The sequence below is a fragment of the Mirounga angustirostris genome, unplaced genomic scaffold (genome assembly GCF_029215605.1).
Source record: "Mirounga angustirostris isolate CCGP_5_RB_7025 unplaced genomic scaffold, mMirAng1.0.hap1 SCAF_8, whole genome shotgun sequence".
In the NCBI taxonomy this organism is placed as follows: Eukaryota; Metazoa; Chordata; class Mammalia; order Carnivora; family Phocidae; genus Mirounga; species Mirounga angustirostris.
Genome location: NW_026991716.1, coordinates 123,486,574 through 123,501,549, shown reverse-complemented (window position 1 = coordinate 123,501,549; position 14,976 = coordinate 123,486,574). Strand labels below are relative to the sequence as shown.

Sequence of the window (14,976 nt, the reverse complement as noted above, 5' to 3'; positions counted from 1 at the left end):
TATGATGATTCTTATGATGACATTTCTCTGGTGACATCTGAATGTTGGTAAATGTTCAATGTGTGATTGAGAATTTTTTTTCATGTAAGAGAAGGATTCTATACAGATATATTAGATGATATTTATTAATCATTTTTCCCAATGTTCGAATAAACCTTAAAAATATCAAATGAGTGTCTCTGTTTGTAAATGTGAGTAGTTCTATTCTGCTCACATTTGCCACATATATGTGACAAAAATGGATTAAGTTTTCCATTTGATTTTGTTTCCTGATAGCCCCTCCCTTTATTTTCTTGACTGTTTTGAAATTTGTATGTTTTATTTTTATGGTTTGAGTGCTCACATTTGAAATTTAACATATATATCTATTCTTACGATTTTCTCATGAAGTATAAGATAAGGCAATAGCTCTGTTTTGGTTTCGAACAGCTTGAGGACCTTAACACTCTTTAGCTTCCCCTTGACCTTCCTTCATCCCATGTTTCATGACATTATTGACATTTTATTTCCACCTTGTTTTGAACATAAAACTAATTCTATTATGATTTAGTGAATGATGATTTAGATTTGCTAATAGATATTTCTGATTCTTGTACATTCTGTTATTTCTTGCATCATATTCCTTCTTTCAGTATTGATACTTTTTGCTGAACTCTATTTTTAATAATTCTTTAAATGAGCACAGGTTGAAAATAAATTCTCTTCATTTTTAAATGGCTCAGAAAATATGTTTTGCAATAAATCTTGAGTAATATTTATTGGGATTAGATTATACATTGAAGGTAAACTTTCTTTATTATTTTGAATGTATTTTACCATTGTCTACTAGAATTAATTGAAGCCAATGAGAAATCTGTTGTTGGTCTGCCTTTCATTTCTTATGGGTAATCTTTACCTTCTCCTTGATAGCTTGAAGGCTTTTTTGTCTTGTTTTGTTTTCTGTAATTGATGTTATGCATGATGTTGTGTATCTAGATATGGATGTATATTTAAATACTTGGGCATTTTCAATATTTATTCAATTCTAGAATTTATCAGGTACTGTTTAAATAACCTGTTGAATATTTCCTTTCCTTAATTCTCTTCTTTAGAGGCTCCTATAGTAAAACTCCTCCATCAGCCCTTCAAGCCCCCTAAATTCACTTCCACATTTTGTATCTCTTTATCCCTCTGTGCTGAATTCAATTATCTCCTCAAATCTATCTTTCAATTCACTTGTTTATTCTTTTTTTTTTTTAAAAGAGTTTATTTATTTATTTGAGAGAGAGAATGAAAGACAGAGAGCACGAGAGGGAAGAGGGTCAGAGGGAGAAGCAGACCCCCCGCTGAGCAGGGAGCCTGATGCGGGACTCGATCCCGGGACTCCAGGATCATGACCTGAGCCGAAGGCAGTCGCCTAACCAACTGAGCCACCCAGGCACCCTTCACTTGTTTATTCTTATGTTGTGTCCAATCTACTATTAACTCCTGTATTGTTTTTCTTATTTCAACAACCATGTATTTTTTACTTTTAGGATTTTAATTAGTTCTTTCCCATATTCACTTGTTCTTGATTTACAGTTATTGTCTTCCTTTTGTAGACTAATACTTTCTTTATTTCTTTGAATGATTTAAACTTTTATGGAGTAAATTTCACTTAACACTGGTAAAGACTAAAAAGGATAAAAAGTTGCCAATATGATGTATGACCATAGGGAAATAGAGATTTTCATACCTTTCTGCTGGAAGTATAAATTGAAATAATATTTTTTCCTAGTAATTTTTTTTTCAGGAATTGACCCTGCAGAAATATTGCCTCAAGTAATCATAGACATATGTATAATAATGTTACCTTCAATAAAAACATAAACATAATCCAAATGTCCATGATTGAGGGACTGGTCAAGCGAATTATTATACCTCCATTAATGGAGTGGCACACTACACAGTTATTAGAAAGAATGTGATGACTGTGTGTATTGATACAGAAAGATGCCCAATGCACATTGTTGAGTAAAAAAGCAAGTGCAAGTCACACACACACACACACACACACACTGTATGATGTATTTTTGGTAGTATATATGTTTACATATATTTTTGCATAAACACAGTAAAAAGGCTGGAAGGATATCTACCAAATGTGATCAGTGGTTTTCTCTGAGAGAGGGGTTGGATATTTTCATCATTTATTTTCTTCCTTTTGAATAATTTTTTCAGTAGTGCCTATGCTATTATATTAGAAAATATAAAACAAAGAAAAATGAAAATTAAGAATTTATGGTATAAATGGGAATTCAAAGGTAAACTTGTGTTTACCTTACCTCTGACTTAAACGCCTAAAGAGAAGAACTTTTGAAAGAAAATTACTTAGGCTACTCCTAATTATCTGGAATGGGATAGGTTTCACAAAGATTTTTACTCTCCCTTCTCCACTGATTTCTCTAGGATTATCTACTGTGCTGATTGATGGAGAGTCCAAAGGGCTCTGCCCACATCAGAATGCCAGGGTGAGATGCCAGAGAGTCACCAAGCCCCAAGCCAAATCCAAGCATGATAGCAGGGTCCCCCAGTCAACAAAATCAGGAACTCATGCCCACCAAAGCAACAGTCTGACCTATTGAGCCATTCTTCAATCATCTCTAGTCTTTCGTTGTTTCAGGAACCATCACTGAAAGCCAAGATGAGAGAAGTTGCTGTCAGGAAATCCACCTGACATAGCTGCTGGGTGGACAGAACAGATGCTCTAAGGAAGTGAAAAGATGTAGCAGGACATGGATTTGTAGGAAATGGAGAGGGTATTAGAAATTGACTTGGGTAGCTCTTTTGGAACACAGATCACTTGTGATAGAAGCAGAAATTTCCTTAGAGAAGCTTATAGCAAACAGACTGCAACCACAAAATAAAGGATAGTCTAGAATATATGAGCGAGCATGCCTGTTCCTACAAGTAACCGTATATTCTTATGGCATCTCCTTCAAGGCTAACAAATTTCATTTCCTTTACAGCTTTATAACTCTTCAGAGAGACGATTTTAAAAAACAACACCACTGTTTATACTATTAAAATTTTAGCACATAGATGTACTTGCAAAATGGGATTAGATGGGAGGGAAATCCATATGGTAGTAAAATTATTTTATAAATTATTAACCAGCTGGCATTTTCATTTAAGTAAGAGAATCATGAATTTTTCCCAGCATTGCCTTTTAAAGAGATAATAAAGTTAAGCTGTAAAAGGATTCACAACATCCTGCTGGAAAAATAGATGATAAAGTCCAGGCAAATAGTTATTGGCACAAACTTTTTTTCTTTTTATAGGAAGGGAAATTTCAAGAGTAACTCTGCAAACAAAGAAATTTTTATAGAGTGAAGGCAACACTGCAGTAAAATGTGCATTTGGCTGAGGCAGACTACTGGATTTAGGCCCAGTGGTGCTATTTATTAACACACGGAACAGCATAGCTCATCCTGGGCAGCCTCCTCAAACCCTAAACCTCAATTGCTTTATCAAAAGATGGGATTGAACTAGATATCTATAGTTATCAAATAAAACGGAAGGTTTTCAACAAAATACCAGGTAACTTACTTACAGGGGGTTAAGTAATGTTGGAATGTGGAAGAATCCAAAGAAGACCTACCTAAGTAAGGACTTCAGACCTATTAAAATGAAAAATAAAGGAAATGGGAATGATGGGAAGAAAGAACTGAAGGGGGGGGCAGAGCAAAAGGAAAGGGAGGAAAGAAGAAAAGAAGGAAAAGAAGTGAGGGAGTAAATTAAATTTAGAATGATTTCAAGTTTTCATCTGAAAACTAATTTTTATTGACAAGAGCAAGTTCACTCTGTTTTTTTGATGATACTGTTTTTAAAATGTGCTTTTTCAAATTGATAAGAAGTGTGTTTTCAAATTAGTTACTATATTGAAGCCACACTATATGTTGTTCTTTATTCTTTTTTTTTAATTTTTTTTTTTTAAGATTTTATTTATTTGAGACAGAATGAGAGAGAGAGCATGAGAGGGGGGAGGGTCAGAGGGAGAAGCAGGCTCCCCGCCGAGCAGGGAGCCCGATGCGGGACTCGATCCCTGGACTCCAGGATCATGACCTGAGCCGAAGGCAGTCGCTTAACCAACTGAGCCACCCAGGCGCCCTGTTGTTCTTTATTCTTAACACAGAGTGGTATGTATGCAAATGGGTCAGTTTTTGTGTATGATACACACAAAATATATGCAGAAATGTATTACTGAAAGACATTTTGAGTTGTCTATTCAGATTAAATAAATTAAAATTGCTATTTTCTCATTGAATAAGGAAAAGTGTTTACAAGAGAAAGAGGAAAAAGAAGAGAAAACTGGTGAGAAGTCTAATTTCTTTTTATTTTATTTTATTTTATTTTTTATTTTTATTTTTTTAAAGATTTTATTTATTTAACAGAGAGAGACATAGCGAGAGCAGGAACACAAGCAGGGGGAGTGGGAGAGGGAGAAGCAGGCTTCCCGCAGAGCGGGAAGCCCGATGCGGGACTCGATCCCAGGACCCTGGGATCATGACCTGAGCCGAAGGCAGACGCTTAACGACTGAGCCACCCAGGCGCCCTAATTTCTTTTTAAATAAGATTTTACTTTTGAATAGTTTTAGTTTTATAGAAAAGTTTCCAGGGTAGTACAGAGGATTTCTAGATACCCTATACCCAGATTTTCCTATTGTTACTATCTCACAGTGGACGATACATTTGTAACAAATAGTACACAATTGATACATTCGAATGGACTGAAGTTTATACTTTATTCAGATATCCTTTGTTTTTACCTAGTGACCTCTTTCCATCCTGGGATTCCATCCAGGATATCAGGTTGCGGCTCGTTGTCAGGGCTGCTGATTTGAGCGTCTCTCCTGCCCAATTCCCCACAGTCTGGTCCCTGCCCGAAGCTCTTCCAGTCCTGTAGGCAGAAGTCTTCGATTCCCATCTTTATTAAGTTGAACTCATACCAAAGGCTGCTGCTGAGGTAGCAAGTCAGTCCTGAAGTCCCGAGGCTTTCCATGGTACTCTGTTCCAAAAACAGGTTTTCTGAGACCAAGACCCTTTTCCTCTTTGTTGATTTAGAAATAAAGTGTCTCCTGCTGACCTTTGACTGCTACACTCATGCCCAAATCACAGTCTCCTTTCAGTGCCATATTCTCAAAAGGAGGTCTTATCCCCAAACCCACCTCTTGCTATGTGCCTGTGATTCTAAACTGGGCTTCTGCCTTAATCCAATTCAAGATCTTTGTTCAATCACCTGCCTGGTTCTCCTCAGGAAGCTAGGAACTTGTTGTTTTTCTGGGCAAATGCACTTCGGGATATTGGAAACCTGTCCCCGAAATCTAGTCCGCTGCTTAAGGCCTTGCTTCCCCAGGGACATCTGGGGCTCTGGTGGTGAGGACCACACCACACTGAGACTCCTATTTTGTGTCATGGATCCCCCCTCTCACCCCAGTCCTCTGGCATGTGTGCCAAGGACTCCCTAGATGAAGATAATGATCGCCGGCGGCCCCCAGGGTTCCTGGCATGGACGGTGTCCTTGGTCAATATTCTCTGACTAAATGTCCCTGAGCCTGAGCCCAGCTGTCAGCCTTAGAACCTGGGTTGGGTTTCCCAGTGGACACAGTGGGCCCTTCTGTCAGGCCCAGCTCCTCCCCAACTGTCCTATCTCACTGTGAGTCACTGGCCACACTCTGCTAATGAAATACTCTTCTAAATAAACAACTCAATGAAAGGGGGAGATTGAGTCTTTGAATGACACAAAATTTAGGGCCATTTAGGGACAGTTTCTGACTTTATCTAGGTATGTGTTAAATTCCACACTATATTTTGTGATTTAACTGGCCAAAATTATCAGAGTGATCATCTTTAACAGTGATCTTTCCTTATTTAAGGCTACGGAAGTCATGACTGGGAAATGTGGTCGAGGTGAGCTCCTTGCTTTAGCTCTTTTTATTGGACATGAAATTGATTAATAAAAATTTGAAAATGAAATAAAAATATTTGGAAATACTTAAACCACTGGTTATGTAAATATAAAATTCTATTCATTTAGGAATCTTTTTTATCCAATGTGAAGTTTTTTTTAAAGATTTTATTTATTTGAGAGAGAGAGTGAGAGAAAGGGAGAGCATGCGTGCACAGAGGAAGAAGCAGACTTCCCGCTGAGCAGAGAGCCTGACGTGGGGCTCTATCCCAGGACCCTGAGATCATGACCTGAGCCTAAGGCAGACTCTTAACCAACTGAGCCATCCAGTCACCCCATGAATGTTTTTTTTTTATTTGAAAAATCTGAACATGTATTTTTTTTTACCCAATTCCCCAAATCAGATTTAGTAGCCAACATGAACCATAATTCCTATAACCATTTCCTAAAATAAGCTATGTTGATAAATACAACCTAGAAGGTATTTAGAATTAATGTTTATTATTGTTATAGTTACTCTCTATTTATAATTATTGACACCTTTGTGTTTAAGTGCTTCTGCAGTCTAGACTGGATACACTTACTTGTATGATAATAGATAAATGATTATTGTGTCATTTGCTGTGAATGTGATTGATGGATTCTCCACTGCATTACTTCTCTGTACTTATTTTAGCTCTGATGCCAATGATCTCTGTCTCTCTATAATGCCTACGGTGTTTTTTTTGAGTGTGTGTGGCAGTTTTAAGTTATTAGTTTTTCAGATCAGTACTTTTTAATGGAAACAACTTGACCAAAAATCTGTCACAGAATTTTGAGATCCATTAAAACAAAAGTTTAATGAGACAAAAAAAAAAAAAATAGGCTCTCCTCACGTTTCTGAAATTTGCTCTTTTTGTTTTTTCATTTCACCAAAAATGGTGTTAAAAACAGAAGTGTACAAAATAGAGCTTCAAATCACACATATATTTTGCTCTACTACCACTTTGCTATATAAAATTTATTTTTCAGAGGCATAATCTTGGGGCTACTTAGTGGGAAATAAAAAGGCAGATAAAATAGCATAGAAGTACTGTTTTGTGGTTGGGTTTGCCGAGGTGATGCAAAATGATAGAGTGGGGCTTCTTGTTCCTTCAGTACAAGTTCACAGAGCTTGGAAAGGGTGCCCATGACTGAGGCTGAGAATTTCGGGTAACCTCAGGAAGGGTGAAAGGCCTCTGTCCTTCAGGCAAATACTCATGCATCCCCTTTACTCACATTAATATTAAAAGAAACGTAGATGCTTTATTTCTACCAAGAACAGGACACAAAGAATAGGCTTAAATTGAAGATGTGATATACATAGTACATTATCTATCTATCATCTATCTATCTAACTATATATATATATTTAATTGCAATCAAATTAAAATTGGAGAAAATATATCCAGGACCACAGGATATAAATACTAAATAAACCCAGTGTCCAGATCTTGGTTTCTAATACTATTCTCCAATAAAAGGAACCAGGTTCCATGGAGAAATGGCTGATTCTAGAACTGGGGCAGGAAATACACAAAATGAGTCTGGAGGATTTTGTAGCGTCATGAAGTAAAAAAGTGCTAAAAACAAAACAAAACACCAAAATAACAAACAAACAAAACCCCCTCAAACACCATCACCAGCACCACCAAAACCAAAGGTGAAGGTATGCGAAAGGGACATAGGAGTCAATAGAAGAGCTTTCAATGGCCAAAGCTGAAACAATTTGAACAAGAAGAGATGTAATGTAGAATTGCATTATAGCCCAAAGTCTATAACAAATATCCATGAGTTTATAGTGACATAAATAAATGATTGAATAACTAACTAACCCGGGCAGAACAATTCCAAATAGTTTGTATAGATACTGCCCCCTCAAGGAAGTAGAGAATAATTTCCACCCTTTAAGTATGGGCTACTCATAGTGACTTCCTTCCAAAGAGTACAACATGGAAAGGGGTGGAAAGAATAAGCTCACAATGGAGAAACCTTAAGAACATTACCTCTGCCAAGTGATCAAGCTTAACCGCATCAGTGATAAGCCCGTTGACAGCATGTATCCTTGATATGATGTGATAAAATGGTATTCTACCTCTGTGTTCTTCCTCCCCAAAATTATTAATAACGTCTGTCTAGTGATGAGGAAAACAGTACGAATTAAATAAGATTCAACAAAATACCTGACCAGTATTTCTCAAAACAGTCAAGGTCATCAAAAACAAGGGAAGGCTGATAAACTGCCACCATCTGGAGGATCCTAGGGACACATGATGGCTAAATGATAGCCTAGATGGGAATCTGGAGCAGAAAAAGGACAACAGGTAAAATCTAAGGCTATCTCAATAAAGTATGGGCTTTAGTGAATAATAATGTATCAATACTTACTTATTAGTTGTGACAAACGTATGCTACTAATGTCAGGTGTTAACAATTGGAGAAACTGGATACAGGGTTTATGGGAACCTTCTGTACTATCTTTACAACATTCCTAAAAGTCTAAAACTATTCCAGAATAAAAATATCATTTAAAAAACAGTTTTTAAAAATGTTTAAAAAACTTTAAAAAGGTACTAGACCACAATATCAAAGTAGATGGAAGTTGATATTCATAGGACCCTAATAATCCAAGATGCAGACAAAAATTACACATAAAGCTATTCAGAACAGAATCATTCAAGAGAGTAAAAAGTTAGGGAAAATTGGGGAAAGATAAAAATAAAAGGATCATATAGTCATATGATGTAATATTAAGTAGGTATTTAATGTCAATTTTTAAAACATATAATGGCATAAGAAAATGCATATGAAATAAGATTGAGTGAAAAAAGATAGTACAAAATTGTACATATACAATGAACAACAAATGTATCACAGATACCCAATTAGAAATATAGGCAAAGAATATAACTGGGCAAAAAAAGTTGTTAATGGTAAAGGAGATACATTTGAAAATAGTTCTCTAATTAATAATACCAAATAATAATACCAGCTAACACTCTCCAACATCGTTGGTGAGAGTATATTTTGATCCATGGGTTTTGGGGCAATTTTTGCATTACATTTAAAAAAAAAAAACTTCAAATAGGCACAGCATATGTTGCAAGCCCTGAGGATGACTACCCCAAAGACATCTGAAGCCCCTCTTCCTGCCTTTCCCTATTATAGAAACTGAAAGGCTAAAATAACCCCACCCACCCAGGCTCCCTGGCAATGAGGGGTGTGCTACTATGCAATGTAGGTAGATGCCCCAGGAAGGGCCTTTCCAAATGACGAAGTCTCGCAAAAATAAAGTTGGGGACTTTTCTCCTGCTTTGGACCAGCGATGCTAACGCAAGTATGGGCAAGTGTGGGGCAGTGATTTTGCAACACAGAGAATGCAAACCAAATGCTACTTTGCGAAGCTGAAAATCAGAAGACAGGCTCCTTGGGGATGTTGAGCACCAGTATCAGGCAGGCCCTGACCCTTGTTTTTTTGTGGCCTGAGACAAATAGACATCTTTTTAAAATGTCTGTGGTCAGATCTTTTTGTTTCATGTAGCAGGTTGGAATCCTAATGATCGCGACGAAGAGACAGGGAGACAAACTGAGCTGGAAGAGTGTAACTTGAGTAACTTCTAGAGGCAGTATAGCAATATGTGATAAAAACTTTTAAGTTTTAATACATATGTTTCACCTATATGTATTTATTCTAAGGGAAAAGTTATGGATTTGCATCATATACGAATATTAATTAGACTACTGTTAATAATATTAAAAGGACTCCTTCATGTCTCAACAATGTTATTTACACAATTATTGCATAATATTTACATCAATTATGGCTAATCATCCAGTAGAATTACTTAACAGTCATTAAAACTCGGGTTGTATAAGTTCACAGGCAAAGTTTCATGATCAGTCTAAGAGGGAGTTTTTCAAAGAAGTAGGAACTGTCTGATGTTTTAATGAAAAATTTATTAATATAAAACATTACTATTATATTATCAATAAATATTAATAGATACAATGTTATAATAAAATTTAATATAATATATGCCATTATATATCATATAATCTACATAATTTATATAATTATAAATGTAATTATGTAACATAAAAATATATAAGGCAAGATGTAAATATTGGCAAGGATGTAGAGAAAATGGAGCCCTTGTGCTCTGTTAGTGGGAATGCAAATTGGTACAGCTACAATGGAAAACAGTATGAAAGTTCCTCAAAAAATTAAAAAAAGAAATATCATATGATCCAGTAATTCCACTACTAGATATTTAACTGGAGGAAATGAAAACACTACCTTGAAGAGATTTCTACACTCCATGTTGATTGCAGCATTATTTACAATAGCCAAGATACAGAAGCAACCTGTGTTCATCAATGGATGAACAGATAAAGCAGCTGTGGTATATCTATACAATGGAATATTATTCAGCCATAAAAAAGAAGGAAATCCTGCCATTTGTGACAACATGGATCGACCTTGAGGGGACTATGCTAAGAGAAATAAGTCAGCCAGAGAAAGACAAATACCAGATAATATCACTTACATGTGGAATCTAAAAAACATCCCTAAAATCAAAAAACAAAAAGCTGAAGTCACATATACAGAGAACGGATTGCTGGTTGTCATGTCAGAGGCAGAGGGTGGGTGAAATGGGTAAAGGTGGTCAACAGGTACAAACTTTGGGTTATAAAAACCTCAGTTGTGGGGATGTAACGTACAGCATAGTGACTACTAGAGTTAACAATAATGTATTGCATATTTGAAAGTTGCTAAGAGATTAGATCTCAAAAGTGCTCATCACACAGAAATATGTATAACTATGCATGGTGTTGAATGTTAACTAGACTTATTGTGATGATCATTTCACTATATATATATATATATGTCATCGTGTTGTATACTTGAAGCTAACATGGTATATGTCAATTATATCTAAATAAAAATGCAAAAAATAAAATTTTATTTATTTATTTATTTATTTATTTAAGGAGAGAGAGAGGCAGAGGGAGAGAGAGAATCTTACGCAGGCTCCACATCCAGCATGGAGCTCAACGCAGGGCTCCGTCTCACAACCCTGAGATCATGACCTGAGCTGAAATCAGGAGTTGGATACTTAACCAACTGAGCCACTCAGGTGCCCCCAAATATAACTACATTAATATGGACAGAAATGTTTGGGGATTTTACTAACCAAAATTGTAATCTTCAACCATGATGCTTATGTTTTTACATTACATTTACATTATGTTTCACATTTTTTATATCACATTTTTCTGCATTTTCAAAGAAGGATCAATACATTGATCCTGTATTACTTTTTAAGCCAGCAAGGAATAAACATTGTTTACAAAATTTTAAAACCATGCTTAGAACTAGGCTCTAAGATGAATGTAAAGTCAATGGGTATAAAGTTATTTGTAAATGGTTTCACATAGGCTTCTTGTTAGTTAAATGCATTCTGCTGTCTGTCTTGTCTTTTAGAGTCTAGAAAACCGCAGTTCTGTGTAACTATGAAGTAGGGTCTCGTGTATGTTAATACAACTTTCTTGCACATTCCATGGAGGAGAGAGACGGTGGTGTTTTAAACATAGCCCTTGGAATCTGGAAATTTGAGTTCTAAATTCGGATTATTTACGTCTTCAACTGTGTTTCCACTAAGTTTCCTCACTCTTTGGGAATTGTGTTTTCCTATATGTAAAAGGACACTTTCCCTGATTAAATCTGAGGCATTCTGGGAAAATGACGTGTTCTGCGACACTATGCCCCCAGCAAAGGGTGCCGCTAAAGTGCTTTCCTTTCATTTGAACACATACTACCTCACTCATCACTACAACCTCCTAAAGGCAGATAAGCAACGGATGTTACCATTACAAAAAATCATCAGATGAAGCAGTGGCATAAACAAGCACAGTGGGATGAGGAGAAGTTGATTTGCAGACCGTGTGGGAGGAGAAGCTTTCAGAGCCAAGGATGAACCCAGGGTTACTGTATCAGGTAAAAATGTACTTGCTCAACATTCCAGAGAGGGAACTCCTCCACTGCCTGACTTCTTGAGGCAATTCAAGGCCAGCTTCTAGGGTGGAATGAGAAGCACGGCTCAGATGACTACTTTCTAAGGTAGAAATGACATGCAGCAGGGAGAAAAACCCAGGAGGAGACCCGTATTAGCACCTTCTCAGCCCCTGATAGATTTCCAGGCTTTCCTACTTGAAAAAGGAGTTACCATCAGCACTATTCAGCAGTCTGCTGAGTTCTTTATCCTCGGCAAGTCTAGCTTAACTCCCAGTGGGCTGGGATGGAAGGAGATTCTTTCCAGTTCTATTTTTTTAAAATCAAAGTGTTGAAGAAAAACACAGACTAGAGAAAAGATATAGAAATGTAGAAATGGAGTCAAATAAATAAATAAAATCTTAAAAAAAAAAAAAAAAGAAATGTAGAAATGCATACAATGTACTCCTGAAAAAAGGTCAAGCCGGTGCCCTCTCTCTCCCTCTCTCTCTCTTTATGCCAATTCGGGTGGGAAAATGTGTACACTTTCTGAGGGTTTTTTCATTTTTAAAAAAGCCTGGAATTTTACCTAAGTAGCTTCAGGATTTGGGCACTAGGCAAGTGTTACGGTTCCAGTTACATACTAATCATATCAATTTTCACTCTTGTGTTGAAAAATATGGAATGATGTTTGAAGATTGATTAAAAATTCAGGAGAGTCATTCTGAAAACTGAGTTTACCCTGTGAAATGGGCCAAATGATAGTCATTTCTTTAAAATTGTGACTGAATTTCCCTTTTCACAGAAATTCCGACAGAAAATGTCTTCTAGTGTCGCAATCCCATTTCTCAGCGCAAAAGACGCCGACATTCTCTTTTGGATTCCCTCGCAGAGGTGGTTGAACTGCAGCCAGAGCTCAGCTGGGCATTGTGAGCAATTCCCTTACTACCAAGTCATTTGGGGAACAAGGTGGCTCATGCATTGACTCTAAACTCAGTTCCTGTGCACGGTGCTCCAAGCCCAGAATTTTATGATGACTCAAACATCAGCTCTGTGGTCCTGCCTATGACCCATGTCTGAAGCTCGGTGCAGCCCAGCAATCCCACAGGGCAGTTTAACACCACCCTCCATCATCACTTTCTGACTCCAGTAAAAGTTTAATAGTGTCTAAAATACCAAGATATGTTTCAGCTGGTAAAACTGAAAGCCAACAGCATTTTTGTTTTAAAGCCGATCACTTGATGAAAACCCATGCTTCCACATGTCTTTTCTTGTCTTTCTACTATGATCTGTGACTCATACTGTTTCCTAGACTTATATTTTAGGATTGACTTAAAGTGGTGGAATATGAGCTCTCATTTTCATTCACTATACATTAAACTAATCCCTAATAAAAGAAACCAGAGCTCCATACATAAATGGTTGATTCCAAGACTGAGACCAAAAAAAGTTTGAGATAAGTCTGGAATATTCTATGGGACCAGAAAATAAGGAGATACTCAAAAATGATGGGAATATGTCAGAAGGATAGAGGAGTCAGTTTGAAGGAAATCCCAATGGCCAAATATGGGGCAATTTGTAAAAAAAAAAAAAAAATGGTATATTCAGTAGTGGCTAGGACTATAAGTTAGCATCCCTGCCCTGTGGGATTGGCAGGGCAGTAGGCGAGGGTCCAGGGCCTAATACAGTTCCTTGTTTGGTGGTGGCCTGAAACAGGCCTGAGTGTACATTGAATTTCCTGGTTGGGCGAGGCCACTGGTTCTGTTCTGTAGACACGGGAGGCCACGGGTTGTGCTCTCTGTTCAAGGACCACTGAATGTAGGGCCGTTGACTGGGCTATGCAGCTTCCTATGGACTCTGGTTAACTTCCCTGGTTGGACAGGTCGAAGGCTGTATTCAGTAGTAAATGGGTCTACAAATTAGATTCCCTGCTCAGGTGTAGTGGGAGAAGCAGCTCTAAAACCAGTAAAACTCCTTCTTTGTTGTCTTAATTCAATCTAACCTACAATGCAAGTTCCCTGGCCAAACAGGGCCACTGGTTTTGCCCTGCTAACTACTGGCTCTTTGTACCCTCATTTTGGCTGCAGCACCCCTGGGCTGCACAGCTTCCAGGTGTTTACACCAGCCCGTCTGGTTAGATGGGGCTGGAAGACTCTACAACATGTGGGGCTATATCTCAAGCCCCCTGTTGAGGCTAGAGGAGGTGCTCTAGGCTACTCTCAATTTCCCAAGTAGAATTTCCCACTGGGGAGGGGCCAGGAGCTACCCTCAGCCTTGGCTATGAATTAATCTCCAGCCTGTGGGAAAGCCCAGTACTGGCTTTCTCTGGGTATGATAAAAAAAATACTTATCAGGGATCACAGATTTGCAGTGCCTATTGCCAAACATCTAGACACAGTTGTTTCATGTATTTTGTCCATTGTTTCAGCTGTTTGTGGTGGAAGGGTAGATCTGAGTTCTGTTCCTCCATTGAAGACTATATATTAAGGTCTACTATTTTCTTTTGATTTGCTAAATTATGTTTTACAAAGTCACTATTTCCTAAACCTGTTTTTCTCCAGACTGACCTCTGTATTTTATAGGCTGCAGAGGGCTTTCTGCTTCCCTTTTATGATTCAGTTCCTTACGGCAGGACCTAAACAAGAACTGAGACCATATCAAGCTCATGAACTAAATAATGAATAAAACATTGAAATGCTCTCAAGGTCAAAGTTACATTAAATAAGCATAAAGATGAGCTGTATCTTGATGGCCCAATAACCAAACTCTTTTCCAAGAAGGGAATGCTTTCCTATCATCATGCAGAATTTTATGAGTACTTACTAGGCACTTGGAGGGAAAGAGTTAATTAAACAAGAAAAGGTTCTGGACCATTTTTGGCTGCTAAGACAATAAAGTCATATCTAAAGAAAACAATAGCCAAATTAAATAAACAGCATACAAACATTCTGTATCAGAAAAAGGAAAACAATATTTATTATGTAGAGGCAATTGTGATGTTAAGTGTATTTATTTCAATCTGTGCTTGAAAACCTTTTAG

At 37.2% G+C, this 14,976-nt stretch overlaps 1 long non-coding RNA gene across 2 annotated transcripts in view; it reads right to left on the bottom strand.

Annotated features, from left to right (window-relative positions):
* Positions 1-2,308: 2,308 nt before the first annotated feature.
* The window catches only part of LOC123836680 (uncharacterized), a 65,441-nt gene continuing 52,773 nt past the window's right edge, over positions 2,309-14,976 (bottom strand). For both annotated transcript variants that reach the window (XR_010413797.1, XR_010413799.1), the window contains one exon: positions 2,309-5,026. This is a non-coding gene — a long non-coding RNA (uncharacterized LOC123836680). The remainder of the gene's footprint in view (positions 5,027-14,976) is intronic.